The sequence below is a fragment of the Fringilla coelebs genome (genome assembly GCF_963513975.1).
Source record: "Fringilla coelebs genome assembly, chromosome: 1".
NCBI lineage: Eukaryota > Metazoa > Chordata > Aves > Passeriformes > Fringillidae > Fringilla > Fringilla coelebs.
Genome location: NC_140028.1, coordinates 128,477,855 through 128,493,658, shown reverse-complemented (window position 1 = coordinate 128,493,658; position 15,804 = coordinate 128,477,855). Strand labels below are relative to the sequence as shown.

Sequence of the window (15,804 nt, the reverse complement as noted above, 5' to 3'; positions counted from 1 at the left end):
GGGGAAGTGTGCTCTGGTATTTATTTCATATAAGGATTTTTACAAGTGTCTGTGTCACTAATTTGTATAGGATATTGTCTGGTTCTTACAGTGGTAGGCAGAGGGACAGATACAGCTGAAATGAGAAAAATGACATGCACAGAAATGGAGGCAACAATTCACTGACACATAACAAAAGGATATAGTGCGAGTAAGCATGTTAATGTCCAGCACATCTGGGAAGTCAGGCATTAATGGCAAAGCCCATCTTCCTGGTGTGGTCTTTCCTAGTTCAGAAGCTGGCAGATCTTACCCACATGCTGGGTACTAAGGACTTTGATTTGGTCACTCAGACCAAATCAAAGTTCTTTTGTGTAAGGTATCAGACCCAAACACAGAGCACACAGAGCCATGGTTTCAATTCCTGTCTCTGACACTTGGACTATTTCTTTCTGTTGTCATAAGGGTTCCCAGTTTGAGCCTCTGCTCAAGGCTAAATGCCTTGGTGCTCCATGTTACCTGGCTGTTGGCTTGCAGTCTGGTACACCTGGAAGCATGCTCTGATCCCTACAGGGAGAAACTCAGTTGGGTGGGGGCACATCAAGACACTGATCTGAGCTCCAGTGTCACCACCACCAGCAGGTTGGGTGTAATTGGTTGAAACCACATGGCACAGGAGATACGAGCAGACATCCAGACATGGCTAAATAGGAAAGGGTCAACACATCCCAAACTGGGAGTCTGTGAACTGAGAAACGATGAACAGGCAGTGCAGACAAAACATTTGGCCAAATGCTGAAGCATGAACTGACTTATGTCAAGGTCCAGCCATGGACTGTGAGTCTTGCTTCAGCAAGACTTCTTGCTACAGAGGGAAGCTGGAGTGGTAGCAGTACTAATGTGCTGTCGATGAAGCTTAACTTCTTACCATTTGTAAAGAGCTCTGGAGTGCACTATCTGCTAGATTAACCTGCACTGATTTCACATCCATTTATATGGGAAGACATGTATTTTTAACATTAGTTCTGCTGCATGCTTAAATGAGACATGCTTTACAATGTAATTAAGAAACTCTTCGCACAGTTGTCAGCTCACACTTTTCCCACTTTGCTAATGCCTTCAATGCACAAAAGCCATGAAGAAAATCTTTCCGTGACATGATGGCATTACCAGCTCTTTTCAAGTGGGAGGACTGTACTCCTACACAGCAGATTTTCCCTGTGTTGTGGTATTCATGCAGCAAAGAGCTGTACTTCTGAAGGGTTTCTTGTTTAAGCTCTTTCATGCTTCTTGCCTTGGAGACTTCTTTTAGATTTGTAGCCAAGAGGAGGTCAGGAAGTGCTCCGTGCTGCAGCTTCTTTTTCTGTGTATGTTTCTATGTGGTTCTCCACAGATCCATGGAACACATTCCCTTCCATCTCTCTCCCTTTCAGAGTAGTTTATGTTTCATTATTTGCAGATGGAAAAACGACAACTTGACAAACAGGGGAGGATCTTTTTATTTAAATCATCATCTTCTTTCAAGCTCTCATGAAGTGTAATGGGGTAATACTGAGAGTGCAAAAATCAATTGGATTTTATTTGCCAGTGCATGAAAAATAAACTGCCATGCACATTTCCATGCAAGATTATTTTTAGCTGTCATTCTGCTGATGGAATTTGCCCATCTTTGTAACTTTCTGATTTGGCCAAACTACTGATGCCATCAATTTATTGATGCCATTTACTTTCTGCCTTTGGTTTTAGGGGGTTGAGTATGGCTTTATAAAGTCTGTATTTTCAACTCTTCTGTACTTCTTTCTTCATCCCTAAGCATGCAGAATAACAACCAGGGGTAGATTCAATCTTGAAAAAGCCACTAGGAATTTTTAGCAGCCTGAACCATCCCAACTAACCCAAGACACACAAGCTCTGTTCCCCAGTTTTGTTTATTCTTTTCCTACCATGATTTACAGCCAAAACACACTAGCTGTGCTTGCTCCTCACATCCCAGTTGCAAAACCAGAAAAGACTTTGTTGAACTGAGCAACACTGTTAAGCCCTTGTCTAACAGTTTCAGATTCATATAACCATGAGCACAAAGTTAATCAAGTTTCACAAAGGTGTGTGTGGGATCTCAGTCATGTTGGTAGGAGCTCTGAAAAGCGGTGAAGTTTGAGGGCATCATCCTGCCTGCTGCTTGTGCCAAGCTGCTTCTCTTGTGCTACTTTCCCTGCTATTACATTTCAGCTCTGTGGAGGAAAGCACTGAGAGAATGAGGTGAGAACTTAAACTCTTTCAGCAGCAAATGGAGTGGTGGGGAAGAAGTGGAGCAATCCGCTCATGGAAGCAATGATGGGCATTAGCTGGCATTGCCCAGCCACCCATGTCCATCTTCCACCTTTGCTGAGCTGCCCATGTGAGAGAGCAGTGCTTCCACTTTCCTCCCTGCGAGCACAGGGTATTGACCAGAGGCTTTCCCACGCAGAGCTGATCTCCCTGTGCCTGAAGCCAGCCTGTTCTGGAGCAGCAAGGCTGTCTCTCAGCCCAGCAGGGGGGTCAGCAGAGCTGGGAACAGCAGGTGTTCATGGAAGAGGACCTTCTGCCTTTCTGCTTCACAGGTCCTTGAGCACAGTGACTGGTCTGACCACTGCATTTGATATTTTGTTTCCTATTTGTGTCCACAGTAAGATTTTTAGTACATCCAGAAGTCTCTTGCAGCATCCCAGTTTTCTAGCACAGCAATAAAGCTTGTGTTCATAAAAGGAAGCAATTACTTCGTAGCAGTGTGTACTGTTCTGAGAGCTAGGAGCAAACCCTTAAACCTTCCTATGTCCTGTATAATTGGAATAGGTGTTTTTACAGAAATTGATGTCATGGAATCAAAACAAGATGCTTTTTTGTCTCTGATTTGCTCTGAATCATGGTTGTCACTGAAGTGTAAGACAGTTCTGCTGTTATCTTCAACCTTCTCTCCCCAAAAATCAAGCTATAAAAAAACCTGTCTTGATTTTAGCCACCTGGTTATAGTTAGTTTCTTATTTTAAAATAGCTTTCAAAATACATCAGACATTACACTGTTAAAAACAATTTTCCCTGTAGGTATTGAATATCAGACAGGGCTTGTAGTAATAACTGATAGGTATCTAGAATAATCTTCAGTATGAACTGAGACTACAAAGATCTGTCAATCACTGTATTTAACTTTAAACACAGATGATTTGAATTCATGTTAGCAGCATGAGGAAGTCAAAAAGATGGAATGGAGCTGTTGGAGAAAAGATGATAGGATTACCTCTGCTGTTAGCCTTTCCTGCTACTTGTTTGAAATACTAAATCAAGGTGAAGTTTATGAAAAAGGCTACAACGGGGGTTTGTAACTCTTCATTCCTGCTGGGATTTTCCTATTATAAATCTGCTGTCAGAAATAAGTGCTTTACTTGTGGCTTAATTTTATGCAGGCACAAACACCTTGGTTCAACACATTTTGCCAGAGACAATCTTGACTATCTTAATGCAACAGAGTCCTCATTAACAGGGACCTGTGAAAAAGAAAAATGCACACATGCTCTTTTGTCATTGGTCATTCATAAGCAGCCTGATGAAAACTGAAATAAAACATAAATCCCAAGGTGGTGTGGAGCTGGTGTGGAGACATGAGTGTTTGAATCACACAGCTTATGTGAATTATCCATCTTGGAAGAACATTACACTCCACCTTTTGAATGAAGTTTCATTAATATAGTGGAAAGCTCACAATTTCTATTTGTTCTGCTGTGGCTGCTGAATTTAGCACTATTCCCAGTACCCAGCCCCAAAACAAACACCTCTGTTGAGGTGATTTTTCCTATTTTATCCAACCAAGTAACCTTAGAGGCCACTAGGACAATGGTTTCCAAGATGCTGGGTCAGACTTGGCTTGTGCAATTTTTCTCTATGCAAGAGCCATCAAGATGAATTGGTAGCACTTTTCTGACTTCATAATCCATTTGTCCTGTTCATTTTGAGTTCTGCATGCAAATATAAAGAGTCAGGATCAGGCTTCAAAAGCAATAAATACCTGTTTACTAATTTCCTGTTTGATGTACTGGGCTGTGTTTCAGGTGTGCATCAAGTTTGTTGCCACTATCTCTTATCTTGTTCTCAGGACACGGATGTGAAATTTGCCTTCAGGCACTCAGAACTGAAAGCAGGACTTGAAGTTTATTCCATCTAAAAGAAATCATTAACCTGAAGTCTTAAGAGAGGGAATCTCAGAAAACAGGCATAGACGTCTTGTCATTATGTTGATGAAAGACATCCTTATCCCCAATCGAGTGTGTGCTTCTATGTTGCTTTAATATCAGATTTGAAAATTGCCACTCAAGTATGACTGCATCCCTTTGGCAGTGGCTGCTTTAAAGTCAGGCTCAGAGAGAATCTCTCCTTCATGCAGTGCTGTGAAATTTTAAATTTCAAAATATAATTTTGTACCAGCTTGAAAGAATGCTCCAATGTACTGACACTCCACCTTTGGTAAAATTTTGCCTTATTTTCCAGTCTGGTTACTGAAAATATCTATGTTGTAACAAAATTGAAAACTTTTAATTTTACTTTGCTTTACCTCATATTTTAAAGTAGTCTAAAGAAGTGCTTTTTAATGGAAGGCTCAAAAAAAATCCCCTCAGAAAATGTGAGAACAGGCCATTTTAATGTTTCCAGGACTGCCTCTTCATCTTGGTTTCTTTTTATAATTTTCCCACTTCCACACAGAAAGTGGCATCATTTTGCAAAAGAAAAAGATCTGATGGAGCTGCACCTTTTTGACAGAATATGACTCGCATTGCTGGCTTTTGTGATCCGGCTATAGATGGAAGAGTCAACTGATGAAACATAATCTGCTTTGAATTATCGCAGCAAAACCCTTCGCTTGCAGTAAATTCACTGGCGTGTATGCACGTTGTGTTTCCTCAGATCAGGATGACAACCTCATTGCTGCCTGGTTTGTGGCATCCCAAGTTAACACATGTAAATTCGCAGCTGTGAGCTGTGTTACAGGGAAGAGACACAGGGGCAGAAGCCAGCAACTTCTTTTGTTTGCCAACTAAAAAAGCAAAAAGCAACCAAAGAAAAGATGCAGAGATGTTTCTTCAAGTACAGGATCACGAGGCAGCATAACCCAGCATTTTTTATCTGCTTTCATATGGTTCTCCTGACTTAAAGCTCCTGTCTGTAGCTGAGAGCTTCCAAGAACCTGCAGGAGAGGGTCTTGGCAGTGTTTTGGGAGAAAAGGAAGGGTTTTAATTCACAGGCAGGCATTGTATGGCACTTCATAGCATCCATTTTCCAAAGAGGAACAGATATAAACTAGCCACAGAAATTATCTTCCTTATGAGTCTGGACTGGGAAGAGGGAAAAAGGCAGCATATTCCAATGGGTGGTTGTGGTGCAGTTGAATCTTCCCATGTACCCCAACTGTAGGTGCAGTCTGCCTGTTTAGACATCTGAACCTACTGAAGTGTGTTGAGCTTAAACACAGAAAAACATACCTGATCTTCCTCCAAGTTGCAACAGATAAATGGGATTTTAACCATAGCAATTGTGAACTTGGGTGATGGGGGTTGGTTTTTCTCTTTTTCTTCTTCTTTTTTTTTTAATTAATGTCTTACAACCCAAGTTCTCAGAAAAACCTAGAAGTTCATCTGAGAATCCAAATCAGAGGGCAAGTCTGTGTCAAACAGGTATCTGCAGGTGGGTAGGGCTCCTGGCGTGCAGAAAGCCCCAGATTGCAAGTAGGGGATTTTTGATATCTGCTTTGGGAAGACCAAATGCCAGGGAGGCTGGAGAGGGGCCAGGAGGAAGGAAGAGGCCTTCCCGGGGGCACAGGAGACTTTGAAGTGTGACCCTGAGCAGAAGAGGGGTGGGCAGGGTGGGAGCAGAGGCGGGAGGCAGCCGGGGTGGGCAGAGGGGTGCGGGAGATGCGGAGGCAGGAGGTGAAGGCTGGGGTCAGGGTGGAGGGCGTGGGCAGGGGGTTCCCAGCCCCGGGGACAGCGGTGCTGGGAGCTGGGTGCTCTCCCAACAGGCTGCAACAAGCAGCTGGGGGAAACCGGCTGGGTTTTTGAACAGCTGGTTTAACATAATGAGGGCTGAGCAGCCTCCAAAGCAGCCCTGATCACATGCCTCAGGAGAAGCAGTGGGTGAAATATCAGTTTAGGAATCAGGAGAGCAGGATTTTATTCTGTCATCTACAGCTGTTTCAGGAGTGACTTTGGGCAAGAAGCTGATGTGCTTGTGCCCTGGCTTCTCTACCACGAAAAGGTGTTGCTCACCTGGGTACCCCACAGCTGAGTGTCTGGAAGTGGAAGCTTCTCCTCTTGCAGTGTGGCAGAACAAAAACACTACATTGAAAATTAAATTAAAATATGGCAAGTTCAAAACTGTCAGAAGGAGTTCCTTTTTCACATAGGCTGATGCAAATCACGGCTAACACCAGTGACTAAGGTGAAGTGGCGTCAGTGGGAAACAGAATTAAGTGGGGTCCGTTTAGTGCCTATAAAAGTAATAAGCACACACTCATCGAGCCCTGACCCAGCGTTTCTTTTGTAGTTTAAAATTTTTTAATAAAGTATTTTTTGCCCGCCTTTTCCTTAGAAAAATGTTGAAATGAATCTTTGCTCATGTAAAATGCAGTTGCCGTATGACTAATGGTTATTTTTAAAGTGCTGAGAGAAATGCATGCATGTGTGTGTCAAGGAGACAAAGAGGGAGTTTTTGTCTATTTGCTGTGGTAATTGTTTATGAATATAGTTGTTTTTTCCAATTATCCTTTCCAGTTTTAATATATTAGCAGCCTTGTCTCCATTTCTGTCGGTTGAGGTTTGTGTGTAAATGTAGAAATTCATGCTGTCAGATATTTCAGTTACAAAAACATATGCTACATGTTAAGCATTGGGTTTTATTCATAAAATGCCATAGAACTGGGGTGGGGAGATTTGTGGAAAAGATGGCACTAAAAGTTAAACAATGGTCCTACAAAAAACTGTGTGGCCATTCAGATGATTTCTGGGCCTTGAACTGAAGATTTATTTCATGTTCAAAAACAAAGGAAAAACTCTGAAAGGCCAGAACTCATGCTGATACCTGAAGGAGAAGTTAAGTCCAGAGTCAGGGCTGGAGAATTTGTCCTAAGGCATATTAGTATGACTGCATGAGCAGAGATACAGCATGGAAGTGTTAATGGAGAATTGATTTCTTCTACAACAGCTACATTTTGTAATCTTGCTTGTGCAAAAGCCCAGTGGAAAACAGATGAGGGGGCCAGTGGAGTCTAAAGTAATTTGCACTTGGAATAAATGGGTCTGTGAGTGAAGTCCTAGTCCCCTATATGTCACAAGTAACAATCCCACAGAATTCACTTGGTCTACATTGTACTTAAAGTTTTAAGTACCTAGTGCCCAGCTGAGGCAACCACGATTGACCTCTGTATCGGGGCAGTGCAAGTGCCAGATACTTCATCTGTGTGTGTGTTTAATGTGAAAGCAGCTTTTGTTTTACAATTGCTGCTCATGTCATGGCTTGTGGGGACTGGTTTTCATTAACATACTTAAGTTTTTGTGATTTAACACTATTGCATGATCTGAGTGTTTCAAAATGTCTTGAGCAGGCCCTATCCAGAAGTTTGCCACGTGTCTCAGTGCCCTTTCCCAGGGCAGGAGTCATTTCACACTGCTGGCATGACATGATTTCCTCCAGCAGCACAGCAGGAACAAATCCTCACGGGTTTCAGGGGCTGTGAAAATCTGTGTGGTTTAGTAATCCCCTTCTTCATCCACAGAAATAAAGGGTCTCCATCTTTTTCTTCCTCAAGGTTAACTGCAGTTATACTGGAGCAAGGTATTTTAAATTTATACTGTTTGGTTTTGGAGCTGGAGGTCTGTAAATGCTACTGTAAGGCTTCTGGTGTTCAAACATTATTTCATGTTGGCATTTTTATTTGAAGGCCCAACCATGGCCAAGGAAAGGAAACTTCTGTACTTTTCTTTTTGTGTTACATCTTCCAGCTGGAATATTTTCAAGCACAATAGAATTGAGCATGAGATTTGGAGTGGGAAAGAGAGGAGAAAAGGGAGTCAGCTAGAAGAGGTGATGACTCCAGTGGGGTACTTTGCAGTTTAGTTCTCTGGGGACTGAAAAATGCTTTCAACCAGTGTGATGTTGCAACAGCCCAAAAGAGGAGAGAAAAATCCACGTCTGATCTAGACCAACCAGAAACTAAAAACAAGGGACACTTTGAATTCTTAGACTCTCACCACAACTGAAAACTGTGTTCAGGCCAAGGAACTGGAAAATCAGTTTCTTGGGTTAGAGAAATGCTTCCCTGAAGAGTCAGAAGCAGCTTTCCATTTTAATTGGTACAGAAACTATTGTATTCTGAAGCAGTGATCCGAACATTTGAACCAGTGCAAAGGTTTGCAGTCAGGGCTACTAAGAGTTTAGTGAAATGCTACAATAAAACAAATTTTTCTGTGACATTTTCTTGCCATTTGGCTCTGTTAGCCTATCATTTGTCACAAAATGGAAAAATAAGATCTGTCTTCATAATGTACCAAAAAGAAATCTGACTGCAAACGCAAGTCAGGAAGAGGCATAGGGACAGGAGCTGAATGGTGTAACCCTAGATCAAGAGATGGTTATGAGAAATCATATACTGGGGACCTCAGAATCCCCTGACCAGGAATAATTGAATGTGGTAATTGTTAAGGAGAGCTTTGAGAAGAAATCTTGAGTAAAAACTACTTTAGGTGTGCTTGTTTTAAGAGGGAAGTGTAGTAAATTTCAGGACAAATTTTTAAGTGGCAATAGCACAGGCACGGCCTATGCTGTAGGCAAAATAAATTTTCTGAGCTAAATGACTCCTCTCAGTCAGCCAGGCTAAGTGTTTGTTTTTGGGGTGAAATACGTATTTCCTTCATTGTGCTTGTACAAGGATAGCTGAAGCCTGAGAGGAGGACTCTGGGGATCTGGTTGTAATGGCTGGAAATAACACCTGCCCTTTATGGGATGAGGGGTGGGTGAAGTCGTGCAAATTTGCATTGCAGAATAAGGGATGAGATCAGAAAGCCCTTCTTAGATGTGTCAGAGATATGGGAGCTGTACTTAGTTTTACAAGAATCAAGAAAAATAGGATTTTTCTGTTAGCTTTGCACTTTTAAAGCTGATATATCATTACTAGTCTATTTATTGTGGAAGACATTAGGCTAAATAAATTAATCTCACAGAGAACTGTCCTGGAGTCTTCTGGATTAAAATGATGTATGTGTCAAGCCTTATATTATCTTATGCATAAATTTTAGAACAATATTTTCTTCGAAATTACTCAGTCAATATACTTGACTCTGGTAAAAGTAGCGTGACTCCTACAGCCTGTATTTAACTGATTTTCAAAGCTTCTCTTTTGCATAAAAGCACCACCACACTTTGATAACACATGACAAAAGACAACAATATCAAGGGAGTTAGCAGATGCTAGGCAGTCTGTTCTTGTAGCGCCATGATTTTTTGTCTTGCTCTTGCAGGACTGCAGTCAAGTAACATACAGATCATTTTTTTTCAGGATTAAAATGATGTATGTGGAAAATGAAGGAAGATCATATACTTCTGTTCAAGTTTTATAGGTGCTATGGCCATAAGATGGTTTCAGAAATTCATTCACCAGTTCTATCCTTTCTTTTTCTAATGTTCTTTTTTCATCTGATGGCCATTGGAAAGCACAACTCACTGTGCTAGTTCATAAGGACAAGAGGATATGTTGGGAGTGTTCTGTAACAGGGGTGAGGAACTTCACAGGGACCAGCCAGAGCTTTTCTATGTTCCTCCAATGCACATTTAAGTATTTTTCTGGGCAGTGAGCACTAGTACCTTGCATACATATGATTGTTGAGTGCAAATATACTAGCAAGCTCCAGCTCATGGGAAATTCTCATCTGAAATTTGCTTCCTGTTTCATGGAGCTTAGGGCAAGTTCTGCTCACCTCTGGATTTTTTTCTCAGTATTGAGGTCTAAGTAGTGTTCCTTGCTTTGGCTAAATTAAATACATTTTAGAAGGCAGCTGCCTATTGCCAAGAAGAGCCCTAATGCAAGAATATTTCCATCTGGGATGACTAACATGTCCCCAATGTACGTCCAGTCTCACATCCCACTCTGCAAACAAGATCCACTGATGAATTAATTATCTTCTTGCTTCAAAGGGCAGTCAAAAGATGAAAGTGAAAAACTGGACATATTTCAAAAAATGACATTATATGAAAAATAGGTCATTCAGACAGATTGCAAATCATAGATTTTCAAAAGTGTGGAATGTCAGGCAGTCCTATTTGAAAAAATATGGCTTCTCTTGCTTGTTGCATATTTTGCTAGTGATGGAAAGAACATATTCATAAAGGAAAGCCAGTGTTTTAACTCCTACTTAGGATAATTCCAACAGTATTCAACTTGTTTGGTCCAGGCTTATGCCAATATAAATACAATCCATTTGTCCATGTTCAGTTTGTAGTTCTTTTGTAACAGTAGCAGCAAAGTTATATTGAACAGTTGTAAATATAAAACTTATACAGTGGTTTCTGGTATTTCATAGTCGCAAATATGGAGCCTGCTTTTTGTGAAGACACTTGATTTTATTGAAAGTGTCATATGCATGGCTGATGATATAAAACCCCATATAATAACCCACTGGCTTCTCATATATCACTGACTCAGTCAATAAAATATATAATTGTGATGCTAATTAAATTGCGATTTTAAAGCTGTGTCTTTAACAAAGGGATTGTTTGTACCTACCCAGAATTAAAACCAGAGCTATCAGTCTTATTCAGTATAGCTGTCAATTCTAAAAACAGTACACAGAAGCTGCAACTCCTTAGCTTCAGAGTCACAGGTCTGAGGAGGTGTAAATCCTCCACTGAAGAAGAATGCACAACGTGCTGCCTGCTGTTTAATGTATTAGCAGATCAGAGACCATAACTACATAAATCCCCCCCAAAATCAGCTATTTAGTAATCTATTTGAGCAGTACCAGTGCTGATTTCCTAAAAGTGGCAATCCAAAAAAGGCAATACAGTATTCATCTCAAGAATTAAAACCCTAAGCCAATGTCATGTGTAGTCCTCTCAGATGCAATTATTTATTTTAGTATTCTAGTTTGTCTTGAATGTGCCTGGTATGTTTTGATATGCTGTAAAAATAAATACAGTGGTTTAAAGCCCTGGAAAGTCCAAGTAGATATTAAATAGTCCAGCACTGCAGAAATGCAGGGTCTGATTTTCTGAGCTCATCTGTGCTCTCTGTGAATATCTGATCCAATTCAGCACATCTGGGCATGTCTTCTGCAGTTGCCAGGGAGTTGGCCATGTGTTCACAGGGCTTTCCTCCGTACCACCTATTGCAAGTGGTTGTGGTGTCCAAGGCAAAGACCAGGCATAGGGCAGGATCATTGGAGCTAGTAGTTGGATAACATTTGAAAATTAGTATTTACACCCAGATGAAAAAAAAAAAACAGGTTTGTAGGAAGAGGTCATACTCTTATTAGGGCAACTTCTATAGTTGGGAAAAACAGACAAGCTTTTAGACAGACAAGACCACTTCTGGTCTGGAACAGAAGCAGGAGTGTTCAAGCTAAGACCAAAATGAAAACAATTGCTCTGCTTCTACTTTGTCAAGCACTGTTCAGACTGATTGGCCACCTCCTAGAGCCTGGAGAGTCATCAAGCTCTGAGTTATGAAGAAAACATTTTTGATCCAGTTATCTCAGTCTATATTAATCCCACATATGGCTCCACCAGCTTCAGCAGACAAACATCATTATCCAAGCATTTAATGATCATGTCCATCGAGGATTTGTTTATTTATGGAAAGCAGGGTGGCCTTAGTGGGCAGGACTCTAGGCTGAAACTCTGAAGCCCACTCTGTGTTCCCCAAGCTGCTGGTCTGCTGTGAGTGGGTCTGTCTGTCAGCTTCTGTGTGGTAAACAGACGTACAAAACTGGCCTCCTTGCAAAGTCCTTTTATATCTACAAAGGAGAAGAGTTGCATGGCAGTTATACACTGCTTCATTACTAGCTCTTTTTCATGTGGTTCCTTTAATAGACATTTGAGTTCTGATAGTGTTACACCCTGTTCTCTTCTGAACAGGGTGTAACACTACTACTGGTGCTGGTAGCATCTCTGCTTGCCAAATGTGACTGGAAGACTCCTACTAGTGTGATGTGAGCAGCTAAAAAGTTATTTCTTTAAACTTTCTAATATTAGATATGGTCTTAAAAGGGAAAGGCTATGTATGTTCAGGAAATACACAAGTTTCTTCATCTCCCTGGAAAATTATTGCAATCTGAGCAGGCACATGTGGAAATGAATAATCATGTAGATGTTCACAGATTCTCCAGTAAATGTACAGTAAATGCTATCTTTGCCACCTTTAAATAAAACAGAGGAAAATTAATGCTGAAGCATTTCCAATTATTCCTAATGTACATGTATGTGCAAATGTACAAATGCATAACCATACTTAACAAAAGCAAATGTGTGTACTGTGAACATGTGTGAGGATGCATACATTGGTATGTATGCACTGTGCAGTATAACATTGTGCAATATATATATATACATAAATTATATCAAATAAAAATTTATGTTGCAATTCCAAGCAACATTGGGTAGTCCAGAATGAAGATTTCTTGGGCATTCTTAATTAGCCCTCTTCAATATGTAGGATTATACAATTTTAATTGCATGATAACATATAGGGCTTTTTTCCTTTACAGATTCTTGCTTCAACCAGTCAATAGGGGGACAGTATTTTAACCTTTCTGCTTTTTATCTTATTCCATTAAGTGCTCTGGCCTCAGATCTCATATTAGTGCACATGATCAAAGTATTACACGGAACACAGAAAAAACATTAATCCACTTTCAAGGTTTAGTTTTACTTTGCTTTCCCAACAGCATCTTAATATGCCACAAATCCTGATGAACATGTCTCTGCAAAACATCTATGCAGGGTGAGAATTCTATTTTTTTTTTTAACAATATTATTGCCATCTTGCATAAGCACTTAAGCACAGGGGGAGAAAGGACAAAAATGTCAGAACGACAACTTTCAGTGAAAGCTGAAAGAGGGAGCTGTGGGAGACTTTGAATGTGAAGAATTTCCCTAAGACTTTCTCCACTCAAAGCACAGTGCCAGTTGACTTCAGCTTTCAGCACTTCTGCATTTCAGGCCCCAGGTGTCTCTTGCTGAGCACCCAGAAAATGAAGCCAACCACTCAAGAGGGAGGAAATTCCAGAATTATGTCATCATGCCTACACGTGGGGAGGGGAAAGGAGCTAATCGTGCCCAAACAACCCAAATTCTGGCATTTGCTAAGATTTTAGCAGTTGACTCACAACCCTATCATTTTTTTAGCTGAGTTTCTCTGTGTATGTGTATACATTTCCCTGTAAATAAATAAGGACATCTAAACTGTGTCTAATCTGCTGAAAACTCTTGCACTGCTTTCTCAGTAAAACTATTTTGATTTTTTTTGATGTTGGAAAAAGGCATGATGTGTTTTAATAACCTTTACTTACTTCCATTTATCCCTACTCTGCATTAGAAGCAGGAAAGGGCTATAGGTAAACAAATAATTTGATGCCCAAAATCAGAGGGATCAAGGACTTCTAGAAACAGGGATAAATTTGCTTCACTTCAACCTGAAAACCTGCTACGAAATCTCAAGTTCTAAATTTCCTACATCATCCCTATCCATTACCAAACTGCAAGTGAAGCATTAAAAAGCATTGCAAGCATTAAAAATCCCGAATATTTCAGCTGAATATTGATGTAGATTTTGTGTGCTGCCTGAAAATTTTCTCAAACCCTTCACCTTCTGAAACGTTCCTGCACAAGCTGGCAGGTTAGAAACAGGTTAAAAATGGAAGCAGAAATCCATATTTAAGCCTCTGGTTCCAAAAGTTGGCGCTTTTGGGAATGAAAACCTTTAATGCAAGACTCACCAAACTTTTGTAGGAGCTGTTTTTTATTAATATCTGCCATAATTCTGTCTGTGTGTATATATATGTACAGCATTGTGATCCTATCTGTGTGTGCGTGGTTCTTGAGGTTAGCAGAGTATTCACTCCCTGCTGCACCAGGCACTCACACGTCTCACGTGTTCTTTGAAACTGGGAGTGCCTCTCTCTTCCATGCATACCCATCTCCCCTAGCGCCACAAACCAATGGCAGAAGGACCTTTTTTAACCCCTCCTATGTGTGTACAGCAGGAGAGCTCTTCTTACCAACTCTGTGCTGACTGTGGTGGATGTTATCTCTCTTTCAGCCAGTGGACAGAGCAATGTGTTTACCCTGCTAAACTGAATCGTCCTGGCTTGCTCTCTAAAAGTTTGTCATTAGTCCTTCTGTGTAGGGTACCTAGGGAAAAGTAGGCACCAAAGGGAGGCATTGTGAGTACTCTACCTTTTTTCCACCTCAGGTTCCATGGTCTGACAAACCCCTGATAAAGGAATGGCATTCATTAGTAGTGCTTTCAATTCTGGAAATGCCTCTTCATCCATGCTGGATTTCTCCTCCCTTTCCAGCTTGGGAAGCACATGGTTATCCCTCCTCCCTGGTGGCTGGGGAGATGAGCTTTCCCTTTCTCCCCACTGCAGTCACTAGCAGTAAGGGGAGTGATGGCAGATTTTATGCCGAGATTTCCTCGTTTTAGCCATGGGAAAAAGCACATCTGTCCATGCTGGGACACCTCCTTACAGTATGTGGCTAAGCCATGATCTCCAGCCAAGAGACTGCAGAATCACAGAATCACAGAATATTCTGAGTTGGAAGGGACCCACAAATATCATTGAGTCCAACTCTTAAGCTAATGGCCCATATGGCAGCTAGCAACATGTCTCCTCTGGGCTTCTGGGAGAAGTCCCAGGGTAGGCAGTGTGGTGGGAATAAGTGCGGTGCCTATTACGTTATTGAAAACAAAATACAGCTGCATGTTCCTGTTGGTTGAATGCAACCTGTCAGCACCAGCATCTCGCAAGAAGCCAGGACTGATTACAGCCAGCCTTCACAGCAGAAGGTGCCAGTAACCAACCAGCTGGAGAAGCATGATATGTTTTCCCCATTAACGTGGCAGGTTAGAACAGGAAGTGTGCCTGGAGAAACACCATGACACAAGGAACTGTATGGTGACAGCAGGTTGTTCAGAAAGCCCCAGAGGAACTGCTGTGTTTTCCTGATAGCTGAATGCCCCAAGGCCAGGACAACATGGGGTCTCTCATGCCCTGGACCAATACAGGGCACCAGTGATGCTTACTATGCCTTGGTGGTACGTCAAGCTCCAAAATAACTGCAAAATAATTCCTCCATAGCCCGTGGACTTACTCATCCTGATTGTTAAATACTTTAAGGACCAACTCTTTTTTCATTCCTCATAGTTGGCAAAATCTAGAAAGCTGTGTGTCTTTATCCTCTCAAAAATATGAGTGGGTTGGGTGCCAGCCCTGGGCACAGGAAAAATGGATCACATTGTTGTAACAAGCTGGTAACACGTAATGAGGGCTAGGCAGACTCCGAGCCATTTTGGTGCATCACTGTCTTTTCAACTCTGCTTGTGTTGTGTTCTGGTCTGGACAATCAGAACCCTTGTAACTTCAGAGAAACATCAAGGAGTGTATGGTTTGCCCTCCTGAATAAAATGAGAACATGTGAGTGTGGGGAGAGAGGGGGAGGGAGAGATGCATTTGCATAGGTCAGGAAAGGTCATTAAAACATCTGGCAGTAGTAACTGACATGTGTCAAATTTTAGTGTTCATTAAATTTGTATTA

The 15,804-nt window shown here is 41.3% G+C and overlaps 1 protein-coding gene across 1 annotated transcript in view; it reads left to right on the top strand.

Annotated features, from left to right (window-relative positions):
- Positions 1-15,804, top strand: part of DYNC1I1 (dynein cytoplasmic 1 intermediate chain 1) — a 185,174-nt gene that overhangs the window by 85,776 nt on the left and 83,594 nt on the right. The window lies entirely within an intron of this gene.